The 15,972-nt window shown below is 40.5% G+C and overlaps 1 protein-coding gene across 3 annotated transcripts in view; it reads right to left on the reverse strand.

Annotated features, from left to right (window-relative positions):
• The window catches only part of MEGF11 (multiple EGF like domains 11), a 285,900-nt gene extending 276,099 nt beyond the window's left edge, over positions 1-9,801 (reverse strand). For 2 of the 3 annotated variants that reach the window (XM_075764671.1, XM_075764672.1), the window contains exon 1: positions 9,525-9,748. The gene's annotated coding sequence lies outside the window, so the exon portion shown is untranslated. Of the gene's footprint in view, positions 1-9,524 lie in introns of all 3 variants that reach the window. The other variant, XM_075764670.1, reaches the window with a different exon arrangement.
• Positions 9,802-15,972: the final 6,171 nt, after the last annotated feature.

The following is a 15,972-nucleotide window of genomic DNA, read 5'->3' on the forward strand; positions in this document are numbered from 1 at the left end:
CAAAAGTATATGTCTCTTTTTTTTGTATGACAGGCAACATGCAACACAAAACTTCTTTTAATTCATACACAGATGTCCAAGATGTTAGCTGGAAAGAAAGAGTCTGACTAGCAGCTGGGGTTTTGGTATGAAATGCAAACACTCAAGCTCTTTGAGTGGATCAGATGCTCTAAATGGGGATCATATCTGCTCAGAAGATGATCTTTCTCACTGTGGCTTAAGAATTTACCTGAAGTGACATAACTCATTAGGACTGCATTCTTCACACTGCTAACCAGAATGATTCATGAGAGCAGATGTACTAACCCTCACACACAAGGAATCAAGCTTATAATTTACAACATAGCCTCCTAACAGTGATATTTTTATGCATACTGACTTATATGATTTCTTCTCCAGGACTCTAATGCAAGAATCAAGACTTTATATTATTTTTTTATTTTTCCCATGCAATGTAATAAGTGGCATGCAAGCACCTCAGAATATAGAAAAAAGCCACTTTTAAATGAAAAAGTAACCTTTTCGTAAAGAGTCAATGTTCCTAAATGGGTTCACTGAAGTAAATCCAGTGCTAACAAATGGCAATGCCATCTGTTGGCAATGGCAAAAAGAAAAGAAAAAAAAATAAATAAAAGAAAACCCAAAACAACCCAGCAGCATTAATAAGAACTCCAGTAATGTCTTCGAGGGAATTCATCATCCATTAAAAAAATACTGCGCATGTTTGTTTTCTTTTCAGTGACAACTGTTGAGTGTTTAATTCATCCCAGTTTCAAACAATCACAGAATGGTTGAGGTTGGAAGGGACCTCCGGAGTTCATCTGGTCCAACCCTCCTACTGAAGCAGGGCCACCTGAAGCCATTTGCCCAGGACAGTGTCTGGGCTCCAAGAATGGAGACTGCACATCCTTGGAGCTTTTTAAGATTACATCCTTGTTTTGTATGAGTACATTCCTAGCTTTTTGAAATGTGTAAGTGCGTGCCACATTCCATCATGAAGTGGAAAAGTAGCACGAAGACCCCAGTATGTCCCCTTTCTGGGTGCTGCTTCATGCACAATCCAGCAGGACAGCACAATCAGATCCTAACAACATTTATGTATCCCTTCAGGTAAATACAGTGTGCTATAATTTACACCACAACAGCACTTTTGCAAGCTCAGAACACATATTTGCCTTCACCTTCAATAGTCTGCACATCGGTAGGTTGCGTAGGAAAGTCAGAGCCTATTTCATTCTAGAGTACCTGTGCAAACATGTTTCTCTTACAAAAGTCAACAGAACTGTAAGTCTATATTTTGCTTCCAGTGCACGTTATTTTAAGTAGCTCTTCTGTTTTCTGAATGCCTGCATACAGAAGCAACAACCTAAACTTAGCTCTCTTACTACACAGAGAACACAGACCCTAAAATTGTCCTCTGCTTAATGTTCTATCATGCTGCCCTTCAAGTGGAAAACTTAATCCTTAAACAAAGCGTAAAAGAATGCTAGGGAGGGTAAGACAAAAGAAAGATCTGCGGGAAAATAAGAGAGCATGGATAAAAACAGCTGCTAAAACAAACAAGCAAGCAAGCAAACAAAAAAAAAAACCCAGAACAAAAACCACCAGAGGAGGATGCCTGGATTATCTAGAAACCACCAGCATTACAGGCTGGACGTTAGTGCAGCAGCATCCTGCTAACTATTGCTCTTTGTCTCTCTCTCTCTGTCAAGTAAAAGGATTTTGCACACCACAGAGATCCCATTCCTCATTTAACCATTCTCATTTAACTCAAAAATTTCTGGGTGAGCCTTTTATCTGTGGCTGAATTTCATTTAGTTGTCTCTGTGTCTCCTCTTGCTTATTTTCCCAATTGTGTTTCTTTTTTTTTTTTTTCTCTTTTCTATATTTAAAAGTGATTTTCTGTATCGTTCCTATCCACACACCTCTGCATGCCAAGCTATTTTTCATTGCCTTTCTTGTTAACATTGTTTGCCCCTTATTCAGAGTTCCCACATTTGTTGTATTTTACAGATCAGAGCAAGAGGAACAAGCTCAGTTTCCAGGCTGCACTCAGATCTTCCACAAACAATCCCATGGAACGTATTTTGAGAAATAAATGTCACATCTTTATCAGCCAAAGTGGTACAACATAAATCAAAAAGAAAGATTAAGAAAAATAAAACTTTTCAAAATTCCTGTGGATTGGAATGGACATAATAGCTGCCCCAATGTTAAGAGTGCCCACTGCGTTCATTCGTTAACTGACACTTCGTTATCTTCTGACCACAAACAGCAGATTGTATTTTGTCATTCGACAGACCTCAATTTACATAAACCACAACTTCTACCCTGAAGAGTTTATAATCCAGTGCTAGGTAACAAGTGGACAGATCCTCTCCCACAATAGGCAGCTCCATGCAAATGAGTCTACTTCTATTTGCAGCATACTATAAACGAGTATTTTGTAAATATAATTTACCACCGTTGTAATTTCTGTGACTTATTCCCAGTAGCCCGCACTGCAGAGACTGCATCCAATCAATCCTCAATTACTATGCAAATACATCCTATAGGCTACAGATGTCTCTCCCTTCAAACACGTAATACATAATTAATGACAGCTATAATGGCACCAAAGACTCCAAACCAAAAGAACTTCTCACTGTAATTTACACTTATCACCACTAAAGAAGACTGATTTGTTGGAGTACTTATTATTCAAGACTTTTGCAGTCTTCTGGAAAAGTTATTATTAGTAGTTCTAGTCAGTGACTGCAGTTACTGTACTTTGCTCCTCAGAACAAAATTCTATGTAACTAAGTATAATGATATTTCCTATCAAAACATTACCTGGTAATAGTTAGGGATACATGCAAAAATCCTCATTTGGGGAAAGCTTACAGTAAAACATGAAAAAAAAAATCACTCTATACTCTAGATAAGACACATGCACTGCTCTGTCCTGCTTTAACACTATAGCTATCAAAACCCATCATACCTAAACTAATGCTCAGAGTTACAAATAATAATTTTCAAATTTGTTCGTTCATTCATTTACAATAAAGGTTTTAGCCTTTTTACCTTTCTTTACAAATGGCAACTAGGCATTATTATGAAAGGATGGGACTGAGTAATCTAACAGTTAGATGCCTGGCCTAGTCTGCTAGTCCACCTTGAGAACTAGCAGACTATCAAGGACTAACTTGACTACCTGACTTCCTTGGAAGAAGGAGGCAGGCCTCATATCCAGAGGGCAGCTCATCCTAAAGGTGATACCATCTGCAAAAACAAGCCTCCACGTGTCTAATCACTTTGCAAAGAAACACTGGTACAAAACTCTTCTTTCCCTAGTGTTTCAGCGCATGACTAGTCACACGGTGTTTCGTGGAAGGCAATGCATAACACCAAAAAGTAAATTTTCTGATGCTTGAATTGTATCTATAAAAAAACCTGATCGGCCCTGTTTGGTTGATAAAATGCCTACCTGAAATATGCAGAAAAAAGTAAATTAGAAGAGGAGAAGGGATGATGAACATTGCTACATTGGACATTTTTACTAAGTTTGAGAAATGGTAGGTATTATAACTTTAATGGTTTTGATTTGCCTTATCCATTTTAACACACAGAAGTTAATACAATTTCAAATTAATCGGCCAGCAGTTCTTTAAAGTGATATTTACAGCTTTTACATTTAAATGAAGGCAAACAAAAGTATAATTTATGCTATAATAATGACATATAAAGTATCATTGTTTTAATTCTTTAATAGAATTAAGCTAGCTGTGGCAAGTAGATAAAAGCCCTTTGAATAGTGAAACATTGCCATAGTTTGTCTTGTCAAGACTCCTGCTTCTAAGAATATTTATGATTTTACCGTTCCTTGAGAACCATAAATGACACAGCATGTCAATGAGACAGTTTCAATCTCAGTCTGGATATTTCCATCCAGAACTAGGGTATAATTCAGCCTCCATCCCCAGATAACCCCAGCCTTTCTCCTTATACTGCTAACAAAGGGCTTAATACTGGACTTCCTCCTGAGAAACAAATTCTATACATTGTGCTAACCCCCATGACTTCGCCAAGAATGCGTAGAATGAAAATGAATGCAGCATTTCGTTGTGAATTAAGAATGCACGAATCAGACCCCAGTGTACAAAGTGCAACGGCAGTTTTCTGGAGTGACTGCCTGTCAAGTAGGTACTAGACTATGATGCACAACTCATTTGACAAACTGAGTGTCAGTGAAGTCACCTACCAGTGTCCTATGCTGTTACCAAAAGCATGTTGGCTGCTAAATGACTTTACATTCTTTTTTCTTTTTCTACCGAGCTTATTTTAGAAAGGTTGTATATCAATCTGGAAAGTGCTGTGAACATGATGTTATCATAATGGTACCATATGCCAGTCGACTACTTACAAATCATCCATGCTCCCCTCACTTGGTAGATTTTAAAAGCATGATAAAGAACTTGATTCTTCTCATGCTTACACTGGCTTTATATCAGTATACTTCCATGTTTTACGCTGGGAGAAAAAAAAGGGAGAAATATTTGTATCAAACCCTCTAAAAACCTTTAAAGGCTCTTAAAATGGCTAGGTCAAATGAGAGTTTTTTACTATTCAAGCATTTGTCTCAAAACCAGATGTGAGGATTAAAGATTCAAACCCTATGAAAAAGTAGAATATGCTCCCAAATCACCTTATCTAGCCATACAATCTATAGAAATAGGTTACGTCCTTTAACCAAAGAGCTTTGGAGCTTTTAACCTACCTTCCTGTTTTGGCTCCTTAAGGAGGTAACTATGAATTCCAACACTCCACCTCATCGTGTCTCTATAGCTTTTCCCTACTGTCTTTGTTCCAGAGAAAGTAGATTTTCACCTGTTCACCACATTCCATAAACCTTGCAAAAAATCATGTACCATAAGACTTGCCAGGAGGTCAGCAAAAGTCTAGATCTTAACAAGGAATCCAAGAAAAAAGGTTAAGGAAAACTTCAGATGCGATTCTGAACTTAAAAGAACCTGGATCCATTTCCACTCATATCTGCCAGTTAAATTAAAATATATATATTTTTTTAACAAAAGAGGATTTGTTCACAAATTTCACTCTTGCCTAACCTTTAAGTTGTCATATTCTGGCAGTTCTCCGGTGTCTTTGTAACTCTCTAAAATATTTTTCAGAGTGACTATTAGTGCTCATAAAATGTGTTGGGTTGAAAAACCTAGAAAATGAAGTACGTGAAGGTAGAGCACAGAACTATTTTCACTTGGCTACTGTGTCTAACTCCTCTTCCAGGCAGAGAGCATCTCTAGCAGTGAATCTGATTTCAGGCTCATGCCTGTTTATTCATTAGCCTCTACAGTCAGGCTGTTATGAGGAGAAATTCTCAGTGCCAGTTCTTATTGGAAAGAAAAAAGTTAGGCCTACCAGGTCTGGTCTGGTTTGCAATCTGGTGTAAGTTGGATGCGCTCTTCTTTCCTGCTGCATTTCTGCGAGCAGGCTAAGTGGTGACCTTCATCTTGTATCTCTCTTCCTCTCAGAATGAAGCTTTCATACAAATTTCAATACTTTCCCTTTAGAGCAGCAGCCAGACAGGAGAAATGGCCTGAAGGGCTTAGCACTACTGTTTATATACAAGTGTTTGTAAACACACTTATCTTAGAGAAGTCGGGATTGTCTTTGGACATCCTGACGGAGTACCTTATGTTCTCTGGGCTGTAGCGCACTGTTTTACAGCTACTGAATCTGATCTTCACAAGGCCGTGGAATACTGTCTCTCCATTAATTTGGCACATAATTGTTAACTCCTAAGGTAAGGATCACATTTTGTAAACTCTTAAAATTCCTCCTCTCTATACACATACACCAATTGTACATCACTCACAGGAATCACATAGAAGTATCATATGGCAGAATTCATCTAGCAATCTTTAAAACTGATTCTCTCTGGGATTTGTCTCCTTAAAGAGTAGCTCTTAATTTTCTACAAGCTTTTTCATCTCTCTTTCCTTAATGTACAGAACTTCCTCCCTGAGGTTTCAATCAGTTTTGTGCAAAGAAAAGTACCAATCACTACTGCAGCACGGTCAGCCTGCACAGTACAGAACAATGAGGTTGAATTTTTTTTCATCTTTTCCATTAACATCTGAACAACCCTTTCTAGGGGTAACTCATTTATTCACAATGGTAATTGTAACTATTTCCTTGATCCCAGGTTTTACATATTAGTTATTTTTAGTAATATGTGAGACAGCCAGGGAAGGACTCCGTTGCCTAAACGTGGATGCCAAGTGCTATTTGAGACACCCTAGGAAAATCAAGATATCTGTATAGAGCACCAGATACGACATCTGTCCACAGGACAACTGAATGCTGGTGGAGCAGCAACTAGAAACCAGGTAGGATACCCTAGAGAACCTAAGATGACTGCGAGACCTGAATCCTACCTGCAACTACAGTGTGCTCTGAAGTCCATCACCATCAGTGAGGAAACTCCCAGTGACTTTGGCTTTCAATTGGAACTGGCTCCGACTCTCACAGTGTCACAAGTTTCCTTTGCACCGACACACAAGGGAGAGGGGCAATGTAAGTAACTCTATGCCTCCCAGCACTCCTCTGCAAGATGCAACCAGAACTGACATATTTGCATAAAATGACAATAAGAATGGAGTGTGTAAATAGGTAATTCAAACCCAAAGTGGTACAGATAGATAGTTTGTGGGAACCTGCCACGCAATCTCTATGCACCTGGAAGTACACAAAGGCCAATGGCAAGCATACATGTTGCAGTAATTAAAACGTAAAAACTAGTGCGAGCACCATAATTCCACACTCTCCAATGCCTGCAGCCCCCATGTTTCAAGAAAAAGAGCTTCTAGCTTTTATATAAAGTAACTGTGAACTATATAAAGTCTCCATTTAAATTCCCGCCCCAGAGATTTGCACAGCAGTACTGTGAAAAGTAGTAATTATATAGAAGCTTTTTAGTATGCAAAGGTACACAGCACTTCTCTTTTTAAGCTGAACAACCCAAGTAGTATCATAAATATTATATTTAAATAGTAGCTCAAACCACATGGTTTTGAAAACAATAACCAAGCACATGCTTTGCAGGAGCACAGAATTAGAAATTATTTCACAGACAAGGATAAAAGGTTTGCAAGAATTGTGATCACACTACAGAGAAATAGTTTATACAGGCTGTACTTGAAGGTACATTCCCAGTTCCAATATAATTAACTGTTTTCAGAGATTTATAGTTTTGCTGTATGCATTTGCTTAAATATTAGTTCTACTGCCTAGCGTTTAAAGCACGATGGATTATTCAAAGTAAAAATGGCTGAATGACCCATTCATAGTAAATATGCTCACAGACATGCAACTTAGAAGAGAGCACTGCCTTCTATTTGATACTTGTAACTATTAATTTCTATTTAATTGTAAAAACAAGAGACCAAATCAGTCTTTTTCCAGTAAGTAAAAAACAGGACCAACATAATGCATCCTAATATCGTATATTTTACCTCAGCCTTTTTTTTTTTTTTTTTAGCAAAATTATGAAATTTTATCAAGTAGATGACTGGGTGACTGGAAAGAAAGAGCAGATTGAAATTTTGTTGTGAAAAACAGATAGTGACCACATGACCATTTTCATGTTGAAACACTGAAACACGTTCACCATAAAACTTTTACAATTCTGTAAAAAATTCACTCAAATGTTTTAACAAGAAGCAAAAGAAAACTAAGTTCAACTGTTTGAACACTGAAGAAACCTCCAGAGGTTGTTGCTGACAAATAAGAACTCATGCACTTGCACTGAAACTAATTTTACAACCATATATCGTTATCCTTCAACACATGTGCTTATCAGTATTTATTGTCCTAATGCACAGCCAATTCAGGGGCCTGGCACTAACTTTAATAGACTCCAGATCAAGTCCCATGAATGTAAACTTGTTCATAAGCTTTTGCAAGACCAGATCCTCAGTCCGTAAAAGACCACATAAAATCAAATCCTACGACGAGACTGTTCAGTTAGTTTACTCACCTTTATTTAGCACTACTATAAGCAAGGCAATACACCTAAAAGAATCCATCCATTAGACATTACTCTGGGAAAGAAAACTCGTGGGATTTAACAACAAAATGGACATGTAAGGAAGGTCCAGACAGAAAAGCTCTGGCTGCGCTCTAAGAGAGTCCAAGTATGGGAGGGAAGGTTTCGGACCAAGACTTGGATATCCCAGAAGAAACCTCCACAGAATTACTTCACCCCATAATGTGAAATTAAGAGACATAATATCCAATCATCTGACTTGAGATTTCTGTTACCAAAATACGGGACTGAGCATGACAGGGGTGGGGGGAGGCAGGGGTCCCCCCATTTGACAGGCTATGAAAGGTAAACAGGCTGCTACATTCTAGTTAATTCATAATTCATGTGCTACCAGGAGGTCATAAAGATATGAACTGTAGACTTCTTTTTAGTTAACTCTGGACTTTCTTCCTGCTGAGAGCAGCAGGCAGGGGCTAACCCCAGCCTTCACAGTGTTTAGTGATCACAGGGCTTATTTAAATCTCCAACCTCTGTGATACTTTGAGAGATGGCTGCCTTGGTTTCACAAAACGTGGATCCTCTGCCCACCACTCTGGGCCAGCCAGATGCCCAGTGCTTGCAGATGAGTATTAATAAACATGGGCATCAGAGCTCTGTGCTGTCACCTGAGGATCTCAGCTGAGCATTGAATTTGGGAGCTGATGTCCTGACACTCCCAAACTTCTCCCTCGTTGATAAGAATCACCTGGCAGGATAGCCAGAATCCTTCCTAGGCAAAAGGGAATGTTCAGCTGCAACGAGTAGCACCAACGAGAGTGAGATTCCACCGGTTCCCCCGCTTCGAGAAACCGAGGCGTCACTTACACATTGCATCCTACAACTTCTCCCTTGTGCCTCTCCCCACCCCAAAGAGCCTCTTCATGAGGAGCCCCGTTAAGTACAGACAAGGGAAGCGCTACGACCCGAGCAGCACGGTGCCGAGGGTCCCCTCGCCCGCGCAGAGCAGCAGTCCGAGACCGGGGACAGGCGGGGACCAAATCTGCCTGCTGCAACCAGAAGAAAGTTCGTGCCGACACACCACCCCAGTAAACCATGCGGTGTGGGGGGGCGGCTTCTGAGAGAAGCACTGATAGGGGAGAGTCCTAATAAAGCCGTAAGATCTCACCCACGCACGTATCTCCTAGATCAGCACTTCAAAATCACCAACGAGAACCCAAAGAAAGCTCGAGGAAAGGGACAGAAACGGGAGGCTGGAGAGAGATTGCCTCTCCTCGGCTCGTCCTGGATGCCCGGGCCGTTCCAGGAGGAGCAGGGAAGGGGGCTTCCTCCCTTGCAGCCAAAGGGTGCAGAGGAAGCTCCTTGCCCCGCAGCAGCAGCAGCGCCTGGAACAAACGGGGCGTGGGGTGCTGCAGCTGCAGACACAGGGGCTCCGGCGCCGCGTCCCCCGCAGCGCCCAGCCCCTGTCCCGACTCGCACCTACCTCGGCGGGACCCGGGGCCGGAGCCCCGCCGTGGGGGCTGGATCCGTGGGGCTGCGGCGGCGGCAGCGCGACGCTGCGAGAGGCGGCGGCGGGAGGCGGCGAGCGGCAACCCGGGCTGCAACGGCCAAGCCGGGGCCGTTCGCACGGGTGCACCGCGCTGGTGCCGCTGCCCAGGACGGGGAGGCGATGCTGCTGCGGGGGACTCCGGGCGCCTCTTTGGCTCTGTTAGGAAAGTTACCGCGGCCACACGACCCACCTTAAACCCGCCTCCCCGCAGGACCCGGGGGAGGGAGAAGGAGGAGGAGGAGGGAGGGAGGAGACGGGGGTGGGGGCTCGGAGCCGCTCATTTCCCAGCGCAGAACCAAGTCACAGCAGCATCTCTCGGGCGGTCGCTCCGGGATGCAGGGCTGGGCGCACCAGTGCGGCCCCGGCTCCCGCAGACGCCGGGCTGGGGCCGCGCTCCGCTCCCCCTGGATTCTTGCATTTACACGCGGTACCACAGGGCCAGCTTCAGAGCGCAGAAACTTTCCCGTTTCCTGCGGCGCTGACGCTGATTTTTGGCTTATTCGTTTGGTGATGGTTGGTTTGGCATTTCGTTATTTATTTAACCATTTGTTGTTTGGGGGGAGGGGGATCTAGTGCTGAAGCCTTGAGGTTTATGTATGTGTTTTGGCTTTTTTTTCTCCGCCTGATTCAATTAAAATACCTTAAATAGACTAGAAGGACAAAGAATCAGACCGACACCCCGGCATCCCAAGGTTGCCGCCCGAACAGTGCATGTGGGAATGAGGAAGCAAACTATAGCTGAGGCAGAAACACTTGGCGGCTCAGCAGAGGGTAGGAGATGGGGAAAAAACCAAGGTTCCCTGCCTCCTGCAGCTGAAAGAACGGGATCTCCAGAGCAGAGACCTATCAAACTCCACGGATGTGCTTAGCGGGAGAGCATGCAAACTTCTGGACTCATTTCAAGGTGCCTCGGTTTGCAACTACATGCACGCACGCCGTTGTAGGGGCATGCAGATAGGCAAACACATGCAGCTCTGACTGCCTAAAGCAGCCCCTGGATGGAGAGAAGCTGGCTAGAGCTGATAGCAGGCAAGACTGAGGGGATGCTAACAGAGAAAAGCGCGATGGAAAATTTGCCTCTTCTCTAGCATCCTCTACCGTCCAGAGCATCTGCCCTTGTATTGTCAAATCGACTGCACCACTGCTGCTTTTTAGGGTGGCTCAGGGAGATATCAGACAGGAAACAAATTGCAGCCCATGGTTGTCATTTTCCTCCTGAAAGATGTACCAGAAGTTACAAATATATGACGATAAAAATCACTAGACCAAAATGCTTATGACAGGTGATTTGAATAGCTGCACTTAAGTCTTAGCCAGCAATCTTATGCTTGCGCAATCTTTTCAAGATGAAATGGTCTAGTTGTGTTATGTACTATTACTGATTATTTCCTAATTAGAATAATAATGTTGGCCAAGTTCCTGCTTTTTTTAATCATCTCACTATGTAAGAAACATAAGACCAAGTCCCTTTTTGATAATGTACCAAAACGGCTAATAGAACTTTTTTGTCATTGTAGCCACACAATGAATCCCCACATGGTAGAATATTTCATGTACATATGAGGCTGCCAAAACCCTTTGTCCTGCGCTGTGTGTTTCTTGGCTACATGCCGGTACATGACCGCAGGTGATGGCAGAGTTTCAAAATGGATAAAGATAGTTTGGGCCAGAATCAGTACACTGTTTCCACAAGGGACTCCCTGCAGTCTTCCAGCCTCCCCAAAAAACTTCCCCACTCCCACCGCTGCTTTCATGCCTTCAGGTTCCCAACCTTCCCCTCGCTGCTTTGTCCTGGCTCGCAGCCTTCCCAGGATCTTGCACCAGCCACCTAAGCCAGGAGAACGGGGCAGCGGAGAATGCATGTGTGCCGGAGTGACTGCTGCCTTCCCCACCGCTTTTTTGCACACCCAGATCTCCGCTCTCTCGCTAGCTTCAGGCAGCTATTTTTCTTCATTAGCTTTGGTTAAGGCAACCTAACCAGGATCTGCAGCACTACTGGTGCCTGAGGTGAATTCATCCCCATCTTTCCTGACCTTTTTAACAAACATCCTAATAATGAATATCAATAATAAATTAGCAATTGTGTTTATTTATTAAATTATTTTCAATATTTAATAAAATTTAATAGATCAAATTTGAACTAGATTTATTGAATAAATAAAGATAATTAGGTTTTGCTGTTTGTATAAGAATATTAAAGACACCAGTTTCTCTATACTGATGGCCTTGTTTATGACTCAGTTTTGTCACCAGTTTCCATTTGGGGAACTATTTAGCCTCCCTGATTTTTCTTTTGAAAAGGTAAGATGCTGTCTCAAATGCATGGAGACAAATTGAGACTGGTTAAAATAAATTAGGCCAGCTTGCTGCTACAATTTTTTTTTTAACTTTTTTTTTGGTCTTTCAGAGTTCTCTTTAAAACTTTTGAAAGAAGTGTCCTGTCAAACTATAACTGCCCTGAACACCAAAAAACCCCAAGATACGACACCGTTGTGTGACTGTTTATAGATGTTTGAGACAAAGCATTCAGCCCTGCTCCTCTTTCTCCTGTAAAATCCCATCCAGCTCAGTAATTTTATTTGGAAACAAAAGTACAGTTCTGGTATTCTCTGCAATATGGTTGTCTACTTGAAGGGTAGTAGACGTTAGTAAATGTCAATGAATCTAGCTATGGATGTGTTTTACATTTGAGGGTGACTACTATAATACTCATTTATTATTGGTCTCTATTTAAATGCAACCCCTCTCCAGAAAGACATTCAGTATAAACAGCAGTAGATTGCATCACACCAATTCTAGTTCAGTGGTTCTGGTTTTAAAATGCACAGTTTACAAATAAAGATATAAAAAGATGGTTTGGCTCTTTTCTTATTATTGTTGACTCAATGAGTCTAGCCTAGAGTTATACACTGTAAACTCAAGCTGAATCTTCAAGCACAGCTAGATTCTGTCATAAATCAGAATCAGTTGTTGAAATTCTGAAGGACAAAACAACTCTCAGTTACGGGTGCACGGCATCAGTTTGGTGCAGTGATATATTTGGTTATCCCCGTGCAATCTGAGCACCAACAAGAAACGGAGAAAAGAATTTGGAGAAGGAAAAAACCAACCCCCAAAACCAAGAGTGCATTACAAGAGTGACTCTGCAACAGAAAACTGCTTAATAATTCTGCTGATAAAGTGTGAGCCAGAGAAGAATTCATTTCCCTCTCCCAGAGCTCAGCTGGGGTGACAGGAGTTTAAAGAAGTGCAGCTCTTTCATAAAGGTAACCAGGTATGTCCTCCAGTGCAGACAGACAATGGAAGTTTGAAAACACTAAAGTCACTGGGAGCTTGGCCACTGACTTTTGGGGCAGGCAGAATTTTACCCTAGGAGATCTGCTGAGTAAGAAACAGCCACTTGTACATGCTTTCTCTTCAAAGTCAAATCACCTCTCAAGAGCATTTTTACTGCTTTATTTGCTTCCTTCTACATGTCCAATTCAAAACTAGTTCCTTTACACTTCTTCTTTCTCAATATGTTCTTTTTTCTTAAAGGGGGAATCAGGCCTCAGAATATAACAGCATACTGAATTATGTTATTGTTTGCAAAAACATCAGTTTTCAACACTCTAAAATTATTACACATTTAATATTAAAGCTCAAGAAATTAAATATGCATAATTTGTGTCTGAATGAACAAATTATTATTGAAAATAATGCTTGAAGAAGAAAAACAAAGCTTTTCAGACATAACATGAATTTTAACTTGTTTTTTATAAAACCAATCAGGGTTTTAGTTTATGCATCATTCTGTTCCCTGCAATAATATGCTGTCTATGCAATCAGTAATGATAAATGGTACATAATTGTAAACTTGATATTGGTTTTCAATATTGAATTCATCATTCTGTCCTCTTAACACGTATTAAATACTTTAAAGAATTTATATATTTGCTTGATTTATCTATGATTTTTTCCCAATATGTAAAATTTATTAGTTTTCTAGTTTTTGAGAAACTAAGAGTAGACAACATCATTAATAATACTGAATAATAGCGTTGGCCTCATTTATGCGTGACTCCCTTCTACCAACACAAAGTGTCCAAATCAAATACAAACATATTAGTTGTAGGCAGTGTAGGAAACACAGTCGTAACTAGAGCCAGTTCTGCAGATGCTTTGTTTAACTTCCCTGATCTATCCAAACAACAATTGCAAGAATTTACTCTCCTTTAGAAAGGTAACTCCTGCATTCATAGGACTTGCATTTCACTTTATTCAATGTCAGAATTGTTGACTAAGCTACCAAGTTTGGAGAAGTACAATACCTCAATCCAAAGGGTGAAAAAACTTAGATATCCTTCAGAGTTTGGGTCCGGTCCAGAGACAACATTAATTTACCTTTTTTCATATCATGCACCCATTCTCCCAAATATGAAGGTGCACCCAAACTGTCCCAGTACTCTTAATGAACAGGTAATGAAAAAAAAAATCCTGCATAACACTAGTAAAAGAATATAGAAACCATTAATCTAATTCAAATAGACGCTAAGCATATAGGGCCTGATTCAATTGTGTCAATTGTTTTTTCCATTAACACAGCTTTTAAGTCTATTCCCCATATGAAGGGCACTGAAAATGAGTTAAGAACTGGCCCGTGATGAGTGGGTTTGTCTAAATCTTTTCCTATATGAGGTCAAATTCTGCTTTTAATCATGTGTTATGACCATCATCCTTAGTAACTGCCATTTTTGTTAATCAAGGCATCTGCAGTGGACTGGGGCATGAAATTATTATTTGTTTAGTATGATGTAAATTTAAAAATAAAAAAGGATTTGGTAAGGCTAAAGAAAAATAATCATGCAATGATGCAAGTGAAAGAAATAGCATTCATTCAACTGATCTATAGCCAATTACTTCAGGGAGAAATTTGATCTAGTAACAAAAATAACAAAAGAAAGTCAGTTGTACACAGCTATTACTCCTTTTATTATAAAAGAACTGGATAAAAGACCAGCCTTTCACAAAATTTACGAGTGGAATTCCCTGCTGCAGGATAGCTGTGACGGCTTTGTTGTATAAAAAGATCAACTATTTTGATGAATCAGAATAGCCTAAGCAGTTAAAATAGCTTGGGTATATTACAGTCTCCAAGCTTCATAGCATAAATAGTTTGCTATCTGGAGCAAAGAAAAACAGTTTCAGTGTGTAATTCTATATGAAACATGGCAGGATCCCCAAGTACATGCTAGCAACAAGAATGACATTCTGCCTTTATGTGAATCACAGGATACTGGTAAGTATTGGAGAAGCCTATCAAAATAGATTGACAATCACTCTACAGCACCTAAATTCTCATTAATGCTAATGAGAGTTATGCATATGAACTGAGAAACAAAGAGACCCCTCACAATGGAAAAAAATATGAAAAGCAGCATATATAATGCACAATTAATAGCAATGTCATATAGGTCAAGAGCAACGATTGTCCTGTGTGGATAGCCTTGAAGACTAGGGGTTTTTTTCTATCAAGAAAACACATACTGCAGAAAACCCATTGCTTCCAACTACATCTTCACCTTCTGTTTTTAAGAGTTAAAGGACAATTTATCCATCAGGCTCCTGCATGTCTACAGGACATTCCTCTTAGTACTGGCTGAGGTAGGAGTAACTGATTCCCAACTTTACACCACCAAACAGGCATCTACAGGTTAGTGTACATTATCAGCTGTATTTGTAATTCGGTTAAAAGCTGCATAGCCTATTACAACCTCTTGGGTTTGTTGAACTTTGCCATTATTTAAAGACTAAACATATACATTTCCTTAAACTGAGGTTGGACCAAATTGGAAACCTGCTGGCACTGATGTAAAGCAGCAATACCACAAGAGGTCTTCTGTGAAGAAATGTAGTGATATTAAGCACCAGAATTTCTCCTTTACTGAAACCCAAAGGCTAGAACACCCATGAGCAAGCAAAGACCAAAAAAGGGACATAGAATCAACAGCTAAAGAAGAATGCTGATTCACTTCATCTGCCTACACAAATACAGTAAGTTCCCCCAAAGTCCTGCTCCATCACACAGAAACCCAAGAGACTGTTCTCCCTTAGGAAATTCCCCTCTGGAGAAAGCTGACCAGAATTCCAAGTGATAGCAAACCAGATAATAAAGTTGAAATAAAGGCTGAAGCAGATAGAAAATCACATGGTTGGCACTCTGAAACACTTCCATATGATATCTTAATTTATATCTTATAAATAAGTACTTCTAAATATGATGGGGCAAATTTATCATCAAGCTTAGCCAGTTTTCTTCAAACAGCTGTCTCCACATAGACATAATATTAAGGGCAGAACTTAAATCTGTATGAAATGTACTGTTCTAGAAACTGGCATTATT

Source organism: Balearica regulorum, chromosome 12 (genome assembly GCF_011004875.1).
Source record: "Balearica regulorum gibbericeps isolate bBalReg1 chromosome 12, bBalReg1.pri, whole genome shotgun sequence".
Taxonomy (NCBI): Eukaryota; Metazoa; Chordata; class Aves; order Gruiformes; family Gruidae; genus Balearica; species Balearica regulorum.